Source organism: Triticum urartu, chromosome 3 (genome assembly GCF_003073215.2).
Source record: "Triticum urartu cultivar G1812 chromosome 3, Tu2.1, whole genome shotgun sequence".
NCBI lineage: Eukaryota > Viridiplantae > Streptophyta > Magnoliopsida > Poales > Poaceae > Triticum > Triticum urartu.
The window spans coordinates 527376659-527382946 of record NC_053024.1 but is presented as its reverse complement, the minus strand read 5'-3'; positions in this window follow the sequence as shown (position 1 = coordinate 527382946).

Here is a 6288-nt window from a genome sequence, read left to right as displayed (position 1 = left end):
TACACGTTGTCAGTACATGATGAGTTACAAGCCGGCATTCCGTCCTTACCCCGGTCTGGTTTGACTAAATCGCCGAGTGCTATAAAGAAAACCCGGTGGTTTATTATATCCCGTACGTTTATTATCATAATCCACAAATAAGGACGGAGTTATCAACACTCCGGAAGTGTTGACACCCTTTACCATACAAGCAGTTGGTCAACCAACGAGGTATGTTGCACATATTACTTTTTATACAAAAACTTGATTATTCATCTAAGTATTGTATATTTGTTGGGCATCATAACCCGTCCAGTGGTAAACCACTAGGATACTTTCAAGTCTTGTATCTAGGAACACAACTCATCATGGGCTATGCATAAATAGATCCCAAAAACTGTAACAAATTTTCACGAAGTGTCACAAAACATGCTTGATGGCATGACAGATAAAGAGTTTCTATCCTATTACACGAAGCTTCAAAGCGGCCACAAGTGCATAATTGTTTTTTGGCATTGGCATACAAATATCTAGTAAACCGGCTGCCGGTTTAAGATGCTTCGTCTGGACGGTTTGATGGTTGAGGGTTAGTTGGTGCGATTCACTTCTTCATCCCTCGCCAGACGCTGGAAATCAACCGTCGAACCAATCGATTCCAGTTAAAGCTTGAAACACGGCCTCTTCATGGATAAGGCTGGAGGGGTTAATGTCAGGAGCAAAGGTATGCTTACGGATTGGAGGCACAAGTTCTTTGACTTTCATGGATTTCGGCAGGCTGTCTCTTCCCTTCAGCGTCATAAGCCGGTTGGAAATGAGACAAGTCTATGTCCTCTGCCAGTTTGTGGCTATTGGCCGCATTTCGCATTTCTTTGGTTAGCCTTCGGAGGTCATCATTGTCGAAGTTTGAACCGTCCTCCTTTACACCTGGATATCCTTTAATGATGTCCTCCGCTTCAAGATCTGGAATCCATGCCTTGGCTCGGATTAGTGCGGTTAATGCGCCTGCTCTTGCAGCTGCCTTCTTCAGTTCGGTAATCCGGGCTGGTAACATGGCCAGCTTCTCAAGAGTTTCCTTTATCCGCGATGGTGCCGGTTTATTGTAAGCCGCAGAGCAAATAGCCCGCTGGGACCCAGAGTACAACTGTTCAATCCAGGTATACGCCGCTTTAAGCTTCATCCGCATATCTGTGCCCAGATGAGCAATACGAGTGCCTATTATGGTTTAAAATCAGCGTTCTGGTCAATGATAAGGTTCCATGAATTGGACAAACTGCATAAGGAGATACTTACCAAAGACAGCGGAAGTCATGGCGTTGATTTGCCGTTTCAAACCAGCTAGTTCATCTACAACTGGTTTCAAGGCTGCTTCGGCATCCTCGGCTCTTTTGGTTAAACCGGTTTTCTCGGTTTCCCAGTCAGCACGATCTTTGTTAAAAGACTCTTTCAGCTTTTCCATCGCTGCCAGGGCTTTGGTCAGTTCCTCTTTGGCTTTCGCAGCTTCTGCTTGTTGGGACTTCACGTTCTCTTGCAAATCAGTGGTCCGGGCATCTCTATTGCTTAGTTCGGCCTACAACAGCGAAAAAATGTCAAACAACAGGATATATATTTTCTAAGTACAAAGCGTATAACAAGTTATGCACTTCGTACTTGGGGGCTAATGCCTATTTGCTCTGATTCACTACATCTTTTATAAAGTCTCCAGAACAATGCAAGCATTATCCTTGACACTTGGGGGCTAATGTACATCATGTTCAAAACGGACGCATGGATTAAAACCTGGATTACCTTGCAAAGCTAAACCGGCCTTTGGGGGCTACGCTGAGGAAAGCTATATCATTACATTGGTAAAGTATCGGCCTTGGTTTTCACTAAGGAACTAACATTTCGAGAGTCAGTGGGAGAGACTTAAAGTGTTACAAAGACCCGGTTTACGATGAACATCACAAAACGGCCCTTGGGGGCTACTTGGGCTAGCATTTCAACTTTGGAATCAAGAAGTAAAGGGAGATGAAAATACCTCATAGTTTTCCTTCATTAAATTCACCAAACCGGTTTCATAATCACGATTTGAGTGCAGACGGTTTAAGAAACCGGAGTGAAGCTCTTCAGCGTTGAGATGGGCAAACTTGATAAGTCAGTACTCCATTTGCTCTTTTCCCTATCAGCACGCTCTTCTTTGGCACTATGTTGGGCCAAGATTACGAGATGGCCAGGAGAGCTGTGGCCCATGCCAGTAACGATAACATCATCTCCTTGGCCTTCAGTGGTTTTTGCGGGTGATGATGCAGTTTCAGTATCTCTCATCGGACTAGCCCGGTTTGGAGCTGCCGGTTCAGTGTCAGGCACAACAGGATCAGCTTCTGGTGGTTCATCAGTATTCCGATCTTGAAGGGGCCGTTCATCAGAGGCGGCTTTAGGATGAGGACCCTTCGGTTCACGAGTTTGGTCCGGTTTACCTCTTTGCTCTTCTTCAAAAACTGCCTGGTCTTCTGACGGATTGTTGACCCGAGCTTTCTTGCTGTGTCTGGCTTTGGCTCTGCAAATAAATTAAAAGAGGGTTAGCATCATATTCAAGATTTGTAACGCATTGGAAGAAAAGGTTTGAAAACTTACCCACCACAGTTTCTAGAGGAGGGAGTTGGGTTGCTGTCGACTCGCCAGAGGATGAGGGAGGTGTCAGCTGATAATTTGAATCGGACGGATTAAGAGGTTGTCTGAAATAACCTGCCTTGGGATAAGAATTGTCAGAAGTGGAAGAGACCCTAGACCGGCGCTTCCGAACCGGGGTATCAGGTAAACCGGCCGAAGTGACATGTTGGCCACTGTGCCGGATTGTCCAGCGAGCTTCATGCTACTATGTCTTCAAAATAAATGTTGGGTCCAAGTAAGCAAGAGGATGAGAAAATCTTACTTTCCGGACTGCTTGACGGGTTCTTTGTGTTGGCATAGAGTCTGAACCGGAGGAAAGGGTAATTACCTTTACATCATCAGCTTGGCTGCCTTCTACGTCCTCCTGATAAACATCATTGTTAATGAGGTGCATGAAAAGGGAGCCAAGTGAGTCAAGTTCTACCTCAACTTCCGGATCATCAGCATCTTCATCAAGTTCCATGTTGATCCGGTCAGCCGTTTTCTGCTTTGAGGTCCGCTTGACGACTTTGGTTTTGGGACGGGATGGTTTGACCGCTTTATCCCCGGTTGGCTTTCCCTCTTTATCTACAGATTTCCGTTTCCAGAAGGGATCATCACCCGATTCATACATAAACAGAAGAAGGATTACAAGTTTAACAAGTTAAAGATATCAAAGATGAAAAGGAAGTATAGTGCTTACAGCAGTCGGTTTGTTCTTAGTATAGAAGGGGTTCAAGCCAGTTTGACGACAGACTAATTCCGATTCATTTAAAATTTTCCTTACGCCTTCAGTGACCTCTTCATCGGTCACCTGAATGTTGATATGGCGTTGAGGGTCTTCAACATCACCGGTGTACTCACACATTAAACCGGGGCGGCAGCTTAGCGGCAAGACGCTCCAAGATATCCAACAGCGCGAAATCAACGCCTGTTAAACCGTTGGCCATAAAGGCCTGGAGCTTGGAGAGTTGAGGGGCATATTTGGCCCATTCTGCAGAACTTAAGCGTTGCGGCATTGGATGGGTGTTGGAAAGCCGGTGATCACGATAGCCTGGAAGGGGATTTTCATCTTCAGGAGAAGTATCTCTGAAGTAAAACCAAGTCTGGTTCCATTCCTTAGGGTGGTTGTGCAGTTTGGTATGAGGGAATTCAACTTCCTTCCGCTTTTGAATTGAGACACCACCAAGTTCAGTATTGGGGCCATTTACAAACTCTGTACGCCGGTTCAGATGAAAAAAGTCCCGGAATAGCTCAGCAGTGGGCTCTTCTTGCAAGTACGCTTCACAGAAAACTTGGAAGTTGCATATATTGGACACCGAGTTGGGTCCAATATCTTGAGGATGGAGATGGAAACTGGCAAGAACATCTCGGAAAAACTTTGACCCTGGCGGTTTGAAGCCACGACCTATGTGGTCGACAAAGATCACTACCTCACCCTGCCTCGGGGTAGGAAGATTCTCTGTTCCTGGAACTCGCCACCAGATCTCCGTCTTCTTTGGCAAGGTGCCGATACTAACCATTTCGTTCAATTGAACTTCGGTGATCCGGGAGAGGGCCCAGTTGCAAGCGGCAAACTGTTTGGCCATTGTGAAATGAAAAACCAAAAAGGAAATGCCGGTTTATGAGTCATTCATGGAGGAGCGCAAGATGCAATGGAATAAACATATACCGGTATGTGAAATTGCGTAAACCGGAGACTAATATAATAGTGAATGACAAGGTCATATGAAGGGCATACATGTGTTGTTAAACCGGACTATTACCATCAACGTGTAGAAGGTTTGCCGGTTTACTAGGGGACTAATGGTATGAGATAGATTGTTTTTACAAAGGTAAACCTCCTAGATGGTAAAGAGGATACAGATCTAAGGCGAAGAGGGTTAAGTAAGGTAAAAACAGGTTTCATAGGATCACAGGGGCATTTTGGATCTACCACAAGTTAGGAAAAGAAAAAGACTTAGACCTAAAAGGAAAAAAGGTTGGTCCCGAAACAGTTCATAAAGGACTAGATCAGTTTTTTTGCACATAAGGGTTTGTGGTGGTAACAGAAGATTAGCCATGGCATGGGATACGTCAAGTGTGAAGTGTCCATCTATAGACTAAGGAGGAACGGGGAAGAACAGCACCGAAGCCCCGATGAACTTCAAAGAACTGCGAAGAACAAGGAAACCCTAATGGATCTAGAAAGGAAGGAGGAAAGGACTTACTGTGGCCGCGGAAGCAGCGGAGGTGTGCTGCGGAACTCTGGTACGAACAGGTTGATGCAGCGGCCAACGGTGAGGCAGAGGCGAGGCTTGACGATGGCGGTGGCGCTCAGGTGCGGAGACGTCGCGAGGAAGAAGAAGGGATGAAGGGGTAACGGAAAGAAAAGAAAGGGGTCCTCTGCCCCTATTTATAAGGCGAAGAGATAAAATGGCAAGTGCAGGAATCGAGGAGCTCAAAAATGGATAATTAACAATGGTGTCTCCTCGATGACTGGATACACATTAATGAAGGTAATCCTCAGCTTCAACGAATAGATGACGTCAGGGCGGTTTGTTATGGTCCTGGAACATGACGTCACGGCGGTTCACAAGATCAAAGTGAAAATGCAAAGGAGGAATTTTTCTAAGTGATGAAGATTGACATGAACCAGTTCAAACCAATCTGGGGCCTAATGTTAGGGATATTACTACTGGACATAAACCGGCCAGGAATAGCTGGATTAGCTTTATGAAGATTAGAAGCCCATGAAGATGTAAGAATGATGATGCTTTACGAAGGCCCAAGGCCCATAGGCGAGTTAAGGCCTGTAGATGTAAACCAACTTAATTGTGTAACTTGCTTTGTAAGATAGGAAGTGTAGAGACCGAACCGGACATGTTTATGATCCGGCTTCGGGACTCTGTAAACCGGCGGGTGTCAACCTGTGTATATAAAGGGACGACCCGGCAGCGGTTGAGAGACAGACAACAACTCGAGAGCCAGACAAAGCGGATTCACTCCCTGGCCTTCGAAACCCTAGCAATACCAATCACAACTAGACATAGGATTTTACCTTCATCGAAGGGGCCGAACTAGTATAAACTCCCCATGTCCCCTTGTCCGGTTTAACCCCTTTAAGCTAACACGTTGCGATGGCTCCACGACTAAGTCCTTTCACAAGGACATCTGCCGTGACAAACCCACGACATCTGGCGACGAATGTGTTGGTTTAACTCCTGTATGAAAGCTGCAATAGATCTATCCTTCCTGGTACTGATCATTTTCCATTGCTTGTCTCGGCGCCCACAAATCTGATAGATAGTATCCTTAAGCTCCTTGTGATAAACTTCTCCAATGCGTCCCATGGTGATGTGAGATGCCATACTCTTTCCTAGACTCCAGGTTGGTGCATCGAAGGAAAACTCTGTGGGCTTAGTGACTGGCGTGAATGTCCTTCCTGGAACTTGAACTTGAATCATCCATCGCTCCTCTTTTGGTAAAGTGGCGTTGTAAGTCCCGGTTGAAGCTTGGTATTCCAATGTTCAAGTACCTAGTGACTTCCTTCAAGTGTCGTCCAAAAGGTGCTTCTTCATCCAGTTGTGCAAACTTGTTCCTTGCATCTGCCATCCTAAAGAGTAGAAAATGGAGAGGAGTCAGAAATGAGAAGAGAATAGTGATCTAGGGCTTTAGCTTAGTGGTCGTGTCCTACACTTA